General features: G+C 44.2%; 2 pseudogenes; both read right to left on the minus strand.

The window, feature by feature from the left end:
- Positions 1–10364: 10364 nt before the first annotated feature.
- On the minus strand, positions 10365–11063 carry LOC150039453 (fibroblast growth factor 3 pseudogene; annotated as a pseudogene).
- A 552-nt stretch (positions 11064–11615) lies between these two features.
- Positions 11616–12637, minus strand: LOC150039454 (RWD domain-containing protein 3-like; annotated as a pseudogene).
- Between the last annotated feature and the right edge of the window lie 1042 nt (positions 12638–13679).

Below are 13679 nucleotides of genomic sequence, written 5' to 3' on the forward strand. Positions count from 1 at the left end.
TGTTCCATGTCTGATGATGTCCTGTAATTCTGACTTCTGTGAAGTCCAAGTAATTGCCAGGAAGGTGATTCTTTCTACGGCAAAGATGATGGACAAACATACTTCTGAATTCAAATAATGCCAGTGGAGCTAATAGGCCTCTGAGGAATATGTCACCTGACAATCAGGTAACTGACATTCAAGGAGGAGCACACAGAACATTCTCCAACAGTGATCCACTGCTAGGATACACAAATAGCCTAATCAAATACCAAAATATGCACATCATTCCTCACATCCTGCTGAAGTAGGAGTTTCCTTGTTGTTACACACTCATTACACACTAATTACACACTCATTGCACGTTCATTAACATTACATGTTAATGAATGAATGATCCCAAAGAAAAACACCCATGAAGAGGTAAATACTGATGCACAAACCTATGAATCACCTATGTACATTTTGAACAGAATTTTAGACTATCTGAATATGATAGCCCCATACAACAATAGATGTTAATACTCCTATCTCAGCAAAGTACAGGTTAACTCAAATCATCTGTGAAGACAAGTCTAAATCATATGACCAAAAATAACCACATATACTAATCTCTATGCCATATATATATACATAAATATATAGCTATAGACTTATGATTATATATATGGCATACAATAGATATATAGGTATACAGAAACATATCTCAATGAACTACAATGTACGGGAAATATTTTTTTTCTTGTGTGGTTTTGCTGATTCTGCTTTCTTATTTCTTTCTGTATGGTAGATTTGGTGTCTATCTTGAGTAGGAATATGGATCTCAGGGCAAATGGGTGAAAATGTTCGCCAGTTATACACAATAGACATTATATTGAAAGTGATCAAGACAAGTCACATGGAGAAACAGAAGCAGGAAACTGATAGCAGGAATGACACTGGACAAAAGGAAAAGAACTCAATCCATGTCCTATGTAACTGTAACCATTCTACTCATCTGTGAAAATAAGGTAACTTCTTTACATAGGGATAAAAATCACAGTGAGAGCCTGGTTGGTGCTGGTGGAAGGCTGACCTGAGAGGATCACTGTTCAAGGAGAGCATGTGCAAAAAAGGCCCCATAAAATTTTCTCTTCAAATAACCACTGAAAAATCCACAAGTAGACATGAGGCCTGAAGCTGTAGTACTCTAGCTTTGACCAAAAAGAGCTCCAGAACTGCCCTGGCCCGCAGGGTTCAGTCAACTGAGACCCGAGAGGGAACCATACCTAAATAAGTGGGACAGACAAACACAAAGAAATGAGACCAAGACAGTGTTCTGATCAAGGTCTGTTTATGGAAAGTCAGAGGGGGTTTTTATAAGGCTTTACAGCAGGGGCTAGCGCAGCACAAATTTTAATTTGCAAGACTATCATGGTAAGCAAGAAACGGGGCCTGAGAAAACAGGACATGGGGCAAGTAAACATGTCGACAGAACAGTTCAAACATTCCTTAGCATAAGGCAGAGCAGTCTACAGATTAACTTTGTCAAGATAGCCGTCCAGAAGTCTCTAAACACAGAGAAAAGCAACCAGTAAATAAAGATAATGATCCACATGTCTCTTAGCACAAAGTAAGCAGCCTAAAACTTTTTTACTAAGCCTATCATAATAAAAGTATTAGGCAGCAAGTTAAGAGATCCTGAGGCACAATGTAATAAAGGCTGTGTATGAGAAACCCACTGCTAGTATTACACTTAATGGTGAAAATCTAAAGCCATTCCCTCCAAAATCAGGAATGAGACAAGGATGCCCACTCTCTCCACTCCTCTTTAACATAGTACTAGAATTCCTAGTGCAATAAGGCAAGAAGCAACCATAAAGGGGATCCAAGTAGGGAAAGAGGAAATAAAACTATCCCTCTTTGCAGATGACATGATTCTGTATTTAAAGAATCCTATAGACTCTACTCCCAAGCTCCTTGAGCTGATTCAAAGCTTTGGAAGAGTAGCAGGCTATAAAATCAACCCTCAAAAATCAATTGCCTTCCTTTATGCCAACAGTGAGAGGAACGAGGCAATAATCAGGAAAGAAACTCCTTTCACAATAGCCTCAAAGAAAATAAAGTACCTAGGAATTAGCTTAACTAAGAATGTAAAGGACCTTTTTGACGAAAACTTTAAAACCCTAAAAAAGGAAATTAAAGCAGAACTAAGGAAATGGAAAAACCTCCCATGCTCCTGGATTGGAAGAATCAACATTGTGAAAATGACAATCTTGCCAAGAGCTATCTACAAATTCAATGCAATACCCATCAACATCCCAATGTCATTCTTTAAAGAAATAGAAGAGGCAATCCAAAATTTCATATGGAATAATAAAAGACCCCGTACAGCAAAAACACTTCTTAGCAGAAAGAACAGCGCTGGAGGAATTTCAATTCCAAACTTTAGACTCTATTACAGAGCTATAATTCTCAAAACAGCTTGGTACTGGCACAGGAACAGGCCTGAAGACCAATGGAATAGAACTGAGGACCCAGATATTAAACCACAGACCTATGGCCACCTAATCTTTGACAAGGGAGCCAAAAAAATAGAATGGAAGAAAGACAGCCTCTTCAACAAGTTGTGCTGGCAGAACTGGTTAAGCACCTGCAGAAAACTAAAGTTGGATCCTTCTTTATCACCTTGCACTAGAATTAACTCCAAATGGATCAAAGACCTGGAGGTAAAAGCTGACACACTGAAAACTCTACAGGAAGGAATAGGAGATACACTAGGCCTCCTTGGCACAGGTCGAAACTTTCTTAATAAGGACCAAGAATCCCAACAAATCAGAGAAAGGCTGGATAAGTGGGACTGCATTAAACTGCAGAGCTTTTGTATGGCAAAGGACATAGATAGTAAACTAATCAGGAAGCCTACAGAGTGGGAGAAGATCTTCACCAACCAAACAACGGACAAAGGCCTCATATCTAAAATATATCAACAACTCAAAAAATTGAATCACTCCAAAACTAACCTCCAAAGTAACAACCATCCCATTAAAAAATGGGCCAAAGACTTAAAGAGAATCTTCTCTGAAGAAGAAACAAAAATGGCCTATAGACACATGAAGAAATCCTGAACATCTCTGGTCATAAAAGAAATGCAAATCAAAACAACTCTAAGATTCCACCTCACTCCAGCTAGAATGGCCAGGATCAGGAAAACGAATGACAACAGATGCTGGAGAGGATGTGGCCAGGAGGGATCACTACTACACTGTTGGTGGGAGTGCAAACTCGTTCAACCACTATGGAAAGCAGTGTGGCAGTGCCTCAAAAGGCTAAACATAGAACTCCCCTATGACCCAGCGATTCCACTACTTGGCATTTACCCAACCATCCAGAAACAAGGGCATACTAAATCCACTAGCACAACAATGTTCATTGCAGCACTATTCACCATACCAAAGATATGGAACCAACCTAGATGTCCCTCAGTTGATGAGTGGATCAACAAGATTTGTTGATTTGTACACAATGGAATTCTATGCTGCTGTCAGAAAGAATAACATCGCCCCATTTGTTAGGAAATGGAAAGACTTAGAAAAAATCCTATTAAGTGAAGTAAGCCAAACTCAAAGGAACTTAGGCTCAATGGTTTCCCTCATACGTCATAATCAGTAGATACCTTGGGCTCTACTAGCAGAGATTTGCAATAGAGCAAAATCTTGATACATAAGGACATATAATGTGAAGCTAATTGAAAGGACCTCCAGGATATCGAAACAAAAGCCATATAATGAATGATTGTTGTCCTTAATGTACTATGTTGTCTCTCATCTCCTTTGCTGTCCCTTGGTTATCTCATATTGGTATAGTATCTCACTTTGTTATCTGATATATTAAATTTATTTGTATTTGGATATTTGAAATTTGATAGGGAAGGGGGGAAAACCAAGACGGGTGGGGGGGTGGGGGGGAGGGAAATGGGTACCAAGACATGTGAAAGGGTATCAATGTATGTGAATTAATGCACCTTCTATCTGGCAAATATCATGTAACACTTTTACTAATTACAATAAAAAAAGAAGAAGTTTGGCAGGAGAGAGTGTCCTCACCCACCAACCCCTCCATCAGGGTATGGCAGCATAAGGGCAGCCTTAGACCCCAGGCCCAAGCCAGCACTGGTTGCTGCACAGCTATTGCCCTCATGGACATGCTTGTTCTTGCCCTGGCTGAGGAGGAAGTAGCCAGTGCAGAGACCATATATGAGGACTGGAGAGAATGCAGCTCATAGGACAGAATGGCTGGCTTGCTCACCAGAAGGGACTGTGTCGTACTCCAATGTGAAAACCTGGCTACAGAAAATATTTGACACTTGAGTGTTGCTTAGTTGTAAAGTGTATGCCAGTATTCATGAGACCCTTGCATCGTCCCCAGTTCATTGAAACTATCCCTCCAAACACCACTTACCCTATATCATGGACTAATGCAAGCCCTGAAAGAGCTATTGAGAACTCATGGGCAACTTCCCAATATTCTCTACCTATGAGTTTTCTTCCAAATGAGTTAGAAGCCAGGTGCCTAGGACTCAGCCTACAAACCCAGTTCATTAGGAGGCTAATCTGAGGCTCTAGCCTTAGTCCTATTAACCATGGCAAAAGCAGCAAAAGGCATTGTGGATCCAATGGTGCAACACTTAGTGAACAAACCGGTCAGGGGTAGGACCCAGTCAATGAGTTAGATAAGTAAACCAAAAGTTGACTTACTTGTGAAAGATATCAGTTGAAAAATAGCCAAAAGTTTAGATAGATGAGACAGAGAAACAGGGACAGGGATAGACACAGAAGTAGCAAAAGAGACAGAGACAGTAACAGATGGCAAGAGAGAAGACAGTCTCATGTATCCCTAGAACCCAAAGGCAATTGTGCCATGGTGGTGTTGCTGTGTTGTCTTTACAATGAGGTGCAGAATCCGCCCAGGTCTTTGTGGAGTTGACCAGCATTGAATGCAAGATCCATGCAGGAGGTGTTCTGAATTCCTACCTGCCTCTGACCATTCCCACTATGCTGGCAGCATGGGGTTTCCTCTCACAAAGAGTGCAGTACTGAGGAGACTGGGGAGAAATAAAAGGCCAAAGGCAAGACTTGCTGTCCGCTTGGGGTAGGACAAGCCTTAGGAGAGCTGATCTGCACTCTGCAAAACCTATTGTGTCTGAGATGCCGATAAGGCAGCAGTGAGGTCAGAAGGGGAGTAGCTTGTGCCTCCTTCACCCTGACCTGGCAGGACCTGCAGTCCAAAGTTGTCCTTGGAGCATTTTTCTGCAATCCTTTCCCATGCAGGAGTCACAGAGATTGCAGCCATTCAGGGTCTTAACCCACAGTGGATCTCTAAGTGCATGGGAATGGTAGTGGTCTCAGCCCAAGGTTGGACAGCTAAGAAGGTTTGTGTCCCTCTTCCACCAGAACTGAGGATTCCTGATGATGCCAACGTTTTCTATGCCTTGAAGACCATGGACGTCTACCATGTGGTGCTGTGGAAGTACACCTTCCCCCGGAGGACACCTGCCAAGCAGAGATCCAGCTTCAGCCTCTTCCACAGGAAGAGGAGGGGAAGCAAGGCTTAAGGAGAGCTCCACGTGCCCATGTATCCCTGGGTCTGACTGGCCATGGGCTGGGCACGTGATGACTTGGGTTGCCCTGTCCACCCCTCACTGTCTTTAACTCCAACCCAGGACACCCAGACTCCTTCACCTACAAAACCACTCTGCTGTCCCCTGGCTTCTTGCATTAGCCAAACTCCCCTCCCCTCCTGGGACTCCCTGAGTACCTTGGGCACAGGTACTCACAGGGCCATCACAGGACAACTGTACCCACCACACTGTCACCTGACTCTAGTACAGGTCACCACCACTTGTGCCCTTGGCTCTTCCACTCCCAGAATCCGTGTTCTGGCCTTCAAAGTTTCACCAAAGGACAATTCCCTACCCTCAGCCTTTCCACTCTTAGTTAGGCTACACCAAAATCCAAGCCTCTGACATCAGGCTGGAATCAGACTCACCACGTGATGGAAACCACACACTGCAGAGCTCTGGTGTTGAGGAAAATGCCGCTGCTAGATCTCATTCTTACCCACATGTAGAGGAAACTCATTGACCCATTAATGGTGTCAAGGTCAAGCCAATCCCATCACTGTTTCATACAGCAGCACTCCAAACACTGCAGACCATTGAAGATTGGAATTTCAGGAGTGTGGGCCCTGGTGTGTGTCCCAGTTCTTGAGTGAATATTTGGACACATGCCAAAACGGACGGAGCTCACGAATTATCCTGGGGAGATGTTTCAGAAGGAACTGTAAGGTTTGAATTTTCACACTCTATTAAAATTCTTGTTCCATACTCTGATCATGATTTTCTTCTTTCATGTCTACTGTTACAAAGACAGTGCTCTTTCATGTGTTTTGACCTGGGAAGCTGGCAGGATGCTCAGTGGATTTGATGTATGCATGGCAAAGGCTGCCAACCTTCTGCACTCTAATGAAGGAAGGGCCTGTCCTCCTTCCACTAAGCAAGGGTTCAATTTAGTTTCACTGCACTGAGGTTGCACTAACATCTCTACCACAAAGGGGGTCTGGAGGGGGCTGGCAGTTTGGCCTACTGATAGAATGCTTGCCTAGCATGCACGAAGACCGGGGTTTGATTCCTCGGTACCACATACATAGCAAAAAGTCAGAAATAGTGCAGTGGTTCAAGTGGTAGAGCTCTAGCCCTGAGAAAGCCCAAGGACAGTGCCCAGGCCCTGAGTTCAAGGCCCAGGTCTGGCACAAAAAAACAGGACTGGAGGCTGAGGTGATCTCACAGAGCTTGGTGAAGGATTGAGTGCTGCTCAATTCATCCTGGTCAAGCAAGGCACCAGGCACATGCTCAGGTGCTTGTCTGCAGGCAGGTGATTCTGTCCTAGGTCCCCAGGGGATAATGGCCCCCACACAACAGGTGGAAAATTCCACTGGGGGCCTGGACAAGCACATCACCCTGCACCTCCAACAGACCATTACCCCTCTTTTAATGTTTGCTCCCTTTTTAAGCCCTATAAAGGCCTACCCCAAACCCAGTCCCTTGCTCAACCTCTAGTCCTGTGGGTAGATCTCTGCCCCTTGCTATTCCCCAATTCATGTCCCGTTCTGTTGATGATTGAGTCCAGCCTATTCTGTTTCCATTCTCCTCCATTTTTCTAATACATGAAGCTGTATTCTAATACTCTGAAATGTGACTGTCTCCCTAAACAACACGTGCACTGCAAAGTTGCACACTGGGAAATTTCAGTTCACACACTATTCAAGGATATTCTTATATTCCATGTGGCTTTCATTTCACCATACTGTCAAGAATTATGCTTTTTAGAAGGTCAAGGGCATGCTCATAAATGGAATGGCACACTGAAGGACAGATGTGGACTCACTGTCATAGGTCTGTGGTAACAATCACTGGACTCAGCACAGTAGGAGACATTATGGAGGACCAAGCTCTTGAGGCCATTATTGATTGATTTAATTTTGGATGAAGGGCACTAGCTAAACATAAGCACGATGCTGTCCACCATAAAGAATGGGCTAGATCTCCTCAGGGGAATCCAGGTGAAAGCCACCAGGAAGTGTAATACCCATTAACAGTGGCTAAGTTCTTTCTTGCTCTTCTTGAGACTTGAACTCAGGAACTGGGCACTGCCTCTTACCTTTATTGTCTCAAGGCTACTAAAATGATAAAGAAGACAATCCAAACCTTCATATGGAACAAAAAAGATGTGAAATAGCCAAAGAAACTCTAAGCAAAAAAGCAGTGCTTGTGGGTTTATAATCCCAGACCTCAACCTCTATTACAGAGCTATAATAAGAAGAAAAAAAACAGCTTGTATTGGCACAAAACTAGACCCAAAGATGAATGGAGTAGAATACAAGACTCAGTGAGACCAAAGGAGGATTCATATACAAGTGAAGTTGTCTTAGATTGTCCAGATCAGCCCATGTTCCAACAAAACCTCCTAACCACCATCAAGTGACCTCCATGAATTCTCCCCCACACCTGCAAAAAAAAAAAAAGAGTTGTCTGACTTGGCACCAAACTGTGAAGTATAAGAAAAATTGTTGATGTTTCAGATAGTCAGCTTGAGGTCTGAATTCTGAAGGTTCTCCAGGACATAGCCAACTTATTGTGCCAGCAAGAGTTCAAAGACTATGCCAGTATTCAATATTGAAAATAGTACTGAGTGGATCTAATCCTGTGACTTCATATGTTGAAGAGTATTACGATTTCAACCTTATTGCTCTCGCTCTGTTTAAATGGTTCTCTATCTAGTTGGTTTAGCCTTGGAGAATCAACAGCATCTAGAAATTTATCAAATTTTTCTCTATTTTTCAATTTATTAGAACATAGTCTTCAAAGTACACTGGTATTCACTGTGACATCTCCATTTTTACTTGCAATTTTTTCCATTTTGGGTCTTTTTCTTCCTTATTTTGGTTAGTTTTTATCTAGGGCTTTGTCGATATTAGTTATCTTTTCATTACAAGTTTTATTCCGTTACTTCTTTATATTTTTAGTCTATCCTGCTTTCATTCGTGTCTCCCCAATCATCATTGCTTTCTGCCTCCTAATTTTCCTGCCATGTTTAGGTGTATCATTATGTTCTTTCCTTGAAATCACCCTTTATTTACATAGTCACCTTTATGTATGTCTTAATGATTCTAGCATCATAGCTAGAAACATTTCCCCTCGCACTTCCTTTGAATTATACCAGAGGCTCTTGTGAGTTATGCTTTCATATTCATTAGATGCTAAAGATTTCTTGATTTCCTTCCTAATTCTTCTGGCCATTGAATCATATGTGCTCAGTCTCCATGCACTTGAATATTTTCTGTAGCTTTTTTTGCAGTTGACTTCAAGTTTTATTGCATTGTTATCAGGAAGAAGAAAGTAAATTATTTCTGTTCTCATCTATTTATTAGTATTTGCTTACTATCCTAAAACACTATCTACTTTGAAAAAAGTTCCATGGATTTCCGGGATGACTGTATCATGCGGATGATAAAGTAGTGTGCAATGGTTTCTTAAGTCCATTTGGTCGACAGTGCCATTCCATTCTGATGTTTCTTGGTTCATGGTTTTGAGGTCCAATAATGGTCTGGATATCCTGCCTATTGGAGTTTGAGGTCTCACAGCACCCCACTCACATTATGTTGGACTCCATCTGCACTGGCAAATGCAGTACTGTTTGCTTCATAAGTTTGGATGCATCAACATGAGAGGCATATATGTTAAAATTATTATCTCTTATTAAGAGATCTTTCTTTTTATGAATATGAAGTGGCCTTCCCTTGCTTCTCTCCATTTTTCTCTTACAGTTTTCATAGTCTCTTTTTTGCATATCCAGTGCTTCAAATATAGTCTAGTCCTTTTGCTGATCTTGCCTGTTGGTATCCTGAAGGCCTCCGAGTGGACCTGGATGACTCAGGTCATCCAGACTTAAAGCGTTCACTACTGTCTTTTTTATGGAGTTCGTTTCCTGTGTTTTTAGTTTGTACTTTTTTTCCAGACCCATGATTCATGGGTTTCCTTTTGTTGTTTATTTGTCTGTCTGTTTGTTTGTTTGTTTGCACCAGTGTTAGGGCTTGAACTCAGGGCCTGGGTGCTGTCCTTGAGCTGTTTTGCTCTACCATTTGTGTCACACCTCCATGTCTACTTTTTGATGGTTAACTAGTGATAAGAGATTCATGGAGTTTCCTACCTGCTGTCTTTGAACCACGATCCTCAAACGTCAAACTCTTGAGTAGCTAGGATTATAAACGTGAGCCACCATACCTGGCAAGTTTTACATGTTACGTTTATATTTTCTTATTTTTGTTGTTTGTCTGATTGATCTAATTGCGCTACTTTATCTTTGATCTCTAATACTCCATCCTCACTTTCTTTTAATTCTGTTCACAATATGTTTAATTGAATTAATTGGATTATTGAAATTTTCCTTTCTAAAATGTTGACTCTTCAAAATATCTGTTTCCTCCTTGAATTTTTATTTTTTTATGCTATGTTGGCTTCCTTACTTCATTTTGTTCAGCTGTTGTCTTCGTAGCATTTGTTTAGATTTCTGAGCAAGTTCTTTCAAATATCACCCATTTCACTGTCTTTAAAATCTCTTAAGGAAACAGTTGATTTTGGAGGAGATATATTTCTCTGGTGATCTTTATAGTTGTTTTAGTTTATGTATTTGTTTTTCTTTTTTATAATAAAATACTTTAATGTCCCAGTTACACAAAGCCTCCAGCCAGCCGACACCGACCGCTGGACGTGGGGAAACTGAGGCCCCTCGAGTCCCATCCAGCCTGGTTGCAGAGGGCAGGAGGAAGCGTGTGGCCGGGAGAGTCAGTCAGGGCCACGTGCGAGGTGTGGTGCCCGCGGTGGCTCGGGCTGGGGTGCGCCGCCTGGCGTGGGCCCGGTGACCCCCGGCTCTGCCTCTGCCACCGTGGCCGCCGTGGCCGCCGTGGAGTAGCCGCATCCTCTCGTGGTCCTTGGGGTCCAGCACATGGGCCAGGAAGAGGGAGGACTTCTGCGTGCAGCGGGCCCGGAAGCCCCGGCGTGGCCGGCCCTTGCCATTCACGGCCATGTACCACAGCCTGTGGGCACTGGGGTGGCGCCGGCCCCGGGCCCCCCGGGCACCGAGCGGTACAGGCGGGAGGCGTAGGTGTTGTAGCCCAGCTCGTGGATTCGTTCCACGAACTCACATTCGGCACTGTAGTGCTCCGAAGCGTGGAGCCGCCCTCTCTCGTTCATGGCCAGGTACCATCCAGAGAAGAGCCCCTTGATGGCCACGACCCCACCTCCACCGCCGTGATCTCCAGGAAGCTGGAGGCCCTGTGCTCCAGGCTGCCGTCCACGCGGCCGCTCGGGTGCAGCTGCAGGTGGTACCGGGTGGTGCAGTAGAGCTGGTGGCGCCGGGCGCCCCGCCTAGGCGCTGGTACACGCCTCCCCTGCGCCCGCCCACATCGCGCCACAGCCGCGCCCCCGGGGCCGCGGAGGGCCAGCCAGGCTCCAGCAGGCTGAGCAGCAGGAGCCAGATCAGGCCCATCCTGGCATCTCGCCCGCCACGCGGCGGCTGCCGGCCTGCGCGGTGCCCATGGAAGGCGCAGGGAGGGGATGGGCAGAGGGGAGGAGAGGAGGAGAGGAGAGAGCAGGAGAGAGAGGGGGGGGGAGAGGGAGACACTGACTTTAATTTCTTCCCCAGGAGCCCTGGAGCGGTGAAATTTCCGCTGCTGCGCAAAAGCAGCTATATTGGATACATTTGTATTTGGTTATTTGAAACTGGATAGGGAAGGGGGAAAAACAAGATGAGGGGTGGGGGTGGGGGAGGAGGGAAATGGGGACCAAGACATAAGAAAGGGTATCAATGTATGTGAATTAATGCACCTTCTATCTGGCGAATATAATGTAACCCTTCTATTAATTAGAATAAAAATATATGAAAAAAACAAAGGCTTTTTTGCTTTCATCTCTTTATCTTTTAAATAAAGTTCCATCTGTTAAGCCCAGTTTTCCCTGGCAAAAATTAGGACATGGAAGGCATTTTCCTGCGTATATTCTATGAAACACAGCTTTTGTCCCAGAATGAGAAAGACTGTACTTGAGAGAAACCTTAACATTGCCTCCTTATAATTCTTTCAATAGCCCCTCCACCAAGCCAGGGCAACAACATCAACAAAACCCTGCTGTTTGATCCAGACTCCTGTCATTCATTTTATTTCACCAGCCCAAGCACGAATTCGGGGAAAACCTTCTGAAGTCCTGCAGCTTCAAATTCCTTTTGTAAGTCATCCCACACTGAATACTCTTTGACTTCCAATGCCAGAAACCTTGTGTGTTCTGTCTGTACTTTTGTTTCCAATAGTACATTAATCATTTTCTCTTTGCATTTCTTTCCACTTGAGTCCACATCGACTTTGGAGGTTTTCTGCAGCATCAGGTACTCCTTGATGTTGCTTCTGTGTCCTTGCAGTAAAATCAGTATTATTTTACCCATGAACATCCGTCTTCCTGTGAGCCTTAAATCAGAAGCCCATTTCTGCACAGTTCTGATGTATTTAGTCTTTGCTCTCATAGGATCTAGATGCAAAAGAGCCAGCCACAATCCATCATCCATGGTCGGGCTGACTGCAAAAGCATCCTGGCTGCTGCCCTTTCTGGGTTCTGGCTGGTTGAGGATATGCCGGAGATTCTGCTGACACCAGAGGACCCGCTCCTGAACCATAGGTTCTGACAGGAGGGTCTCTGCTTGCTCGAGTAGCATGTCCTTCCCAGTCTCCCACTGGGCCCTGGTCAGGAGTTCAGAGTTAACTGAGATCCTGGGCAGGCACAAGTGGTAGGTGACAGGTAACTGGAATACCGACTCTCAGGGTATATCCACATCTCAAGTCCTTCAGCCTTGGTGTGGATTCTGTTTCAAGGCCTCAGGGAAGGAGCCTGGGTCTCGGAGCGCCAGGGCCAGGGGGGAGGGGCGCGGGGCGGGGCCCCCGGCCGGGCCACGGGGAGAACACCTGAGGCTGATGGCCCGGGGTCTTCACCTGAGCGGCTCAACACCTCCCACTCGTGGGGCCCGCAGAAAATCGCCGCCAAAGCCTCCAGCTCGTCGCTCACCAGCGCCGCCATGTCCGCTTCCGGCGGCCGCTGTCACCAGGCCGGGAGCAGCGCGGCCTCACGGCCACTCTATATCCTAATTTTTGCTGGGTATTTCATTAATGTTTGAACTCAGGACCTCATGCCCTCTTGACCTGCTTGCTTTGCTGACACTCTAATACTTGAGCCATATATCCTAATTTTTGCTGGCCATTTCATTAATGTTTGAACTCAAACCTCATGCTCTCTTGACCTGCTTGCTTTGCTGACACTCTAATACTTGAGCCATATATCCTAATTTTTGCTGGCTATTTCATTAATGTTTGAACTCCGGACCTCATGCTCTCTTGACCTGCTTGCTTTGCTGACACTCTAATACTTGAGCCATATATCCTAATTTTGCTGGCTATTTCATTAATGTTTGAACTCAGGACCTCATGCTCTCTTGACTTGCTTGCTTGGCTGACACTCTAATACTTGAGCCATATATCCCAGTTTTGGCTGGCCACTTTGGAGACAAACTCACAGAACTTTCTGCCTGACCTTGAATCTCTCATCCTCCATATCCCAGCCTCCTGCTTAGTAGATTATCACATGAACCACAGCATGGGACTTCCTAATTCCACTATTTGATGGGGAATGCAAGTTACTAGTAGAGTGAGAAAAATCGTAGAAAATACTGTGGACGCCACTTAAATTTTATTGAGTCAGTACAGCATTCTGTGATGTTTTCCCAATGTTTTATGCCCAAATCAGAAATTAATTCACTTTTGAAAAATACGTACTAAATTCTTGATATGAGCTGTACATTTCACTAAGTTATGGATATGTAAAGATTAATAGGACAATATTCTATTCCCCAAAATCCTCAGTGCCTTCTATGAGAACAAATATGAAGCTGCATGGCTTAGGAATAATTGGGCTGAGCAGGATTTACAGCAACTATGAGGCTTAGAGTCTGGGTTTAAGTTGCCTGGGTGCAAATCCCTGCTTTGTTACTCACTTCTGTCTAGTACTTGGTAAGTTCTTGAAACTTTTTTTTCCATTATTGTGTGATATATGGCACTTGTAATAG

Source organism: Megascapheus bottae, unplaced genomic scaffold (genome assembly GCF_031878675.1).
Source record: "Megascapheus bottae isolate mThoBot1 unplaced genomic scaffold, mThoBot2.hap1 HAP1_SCAFFOLD_40, whole genome shotgun sequence".
NCBI lineage: Eukaryota > Metazoa > Chordata > Mammalia > Rodentia > Geomyidae > Megascapheus > Megascapheus bottae.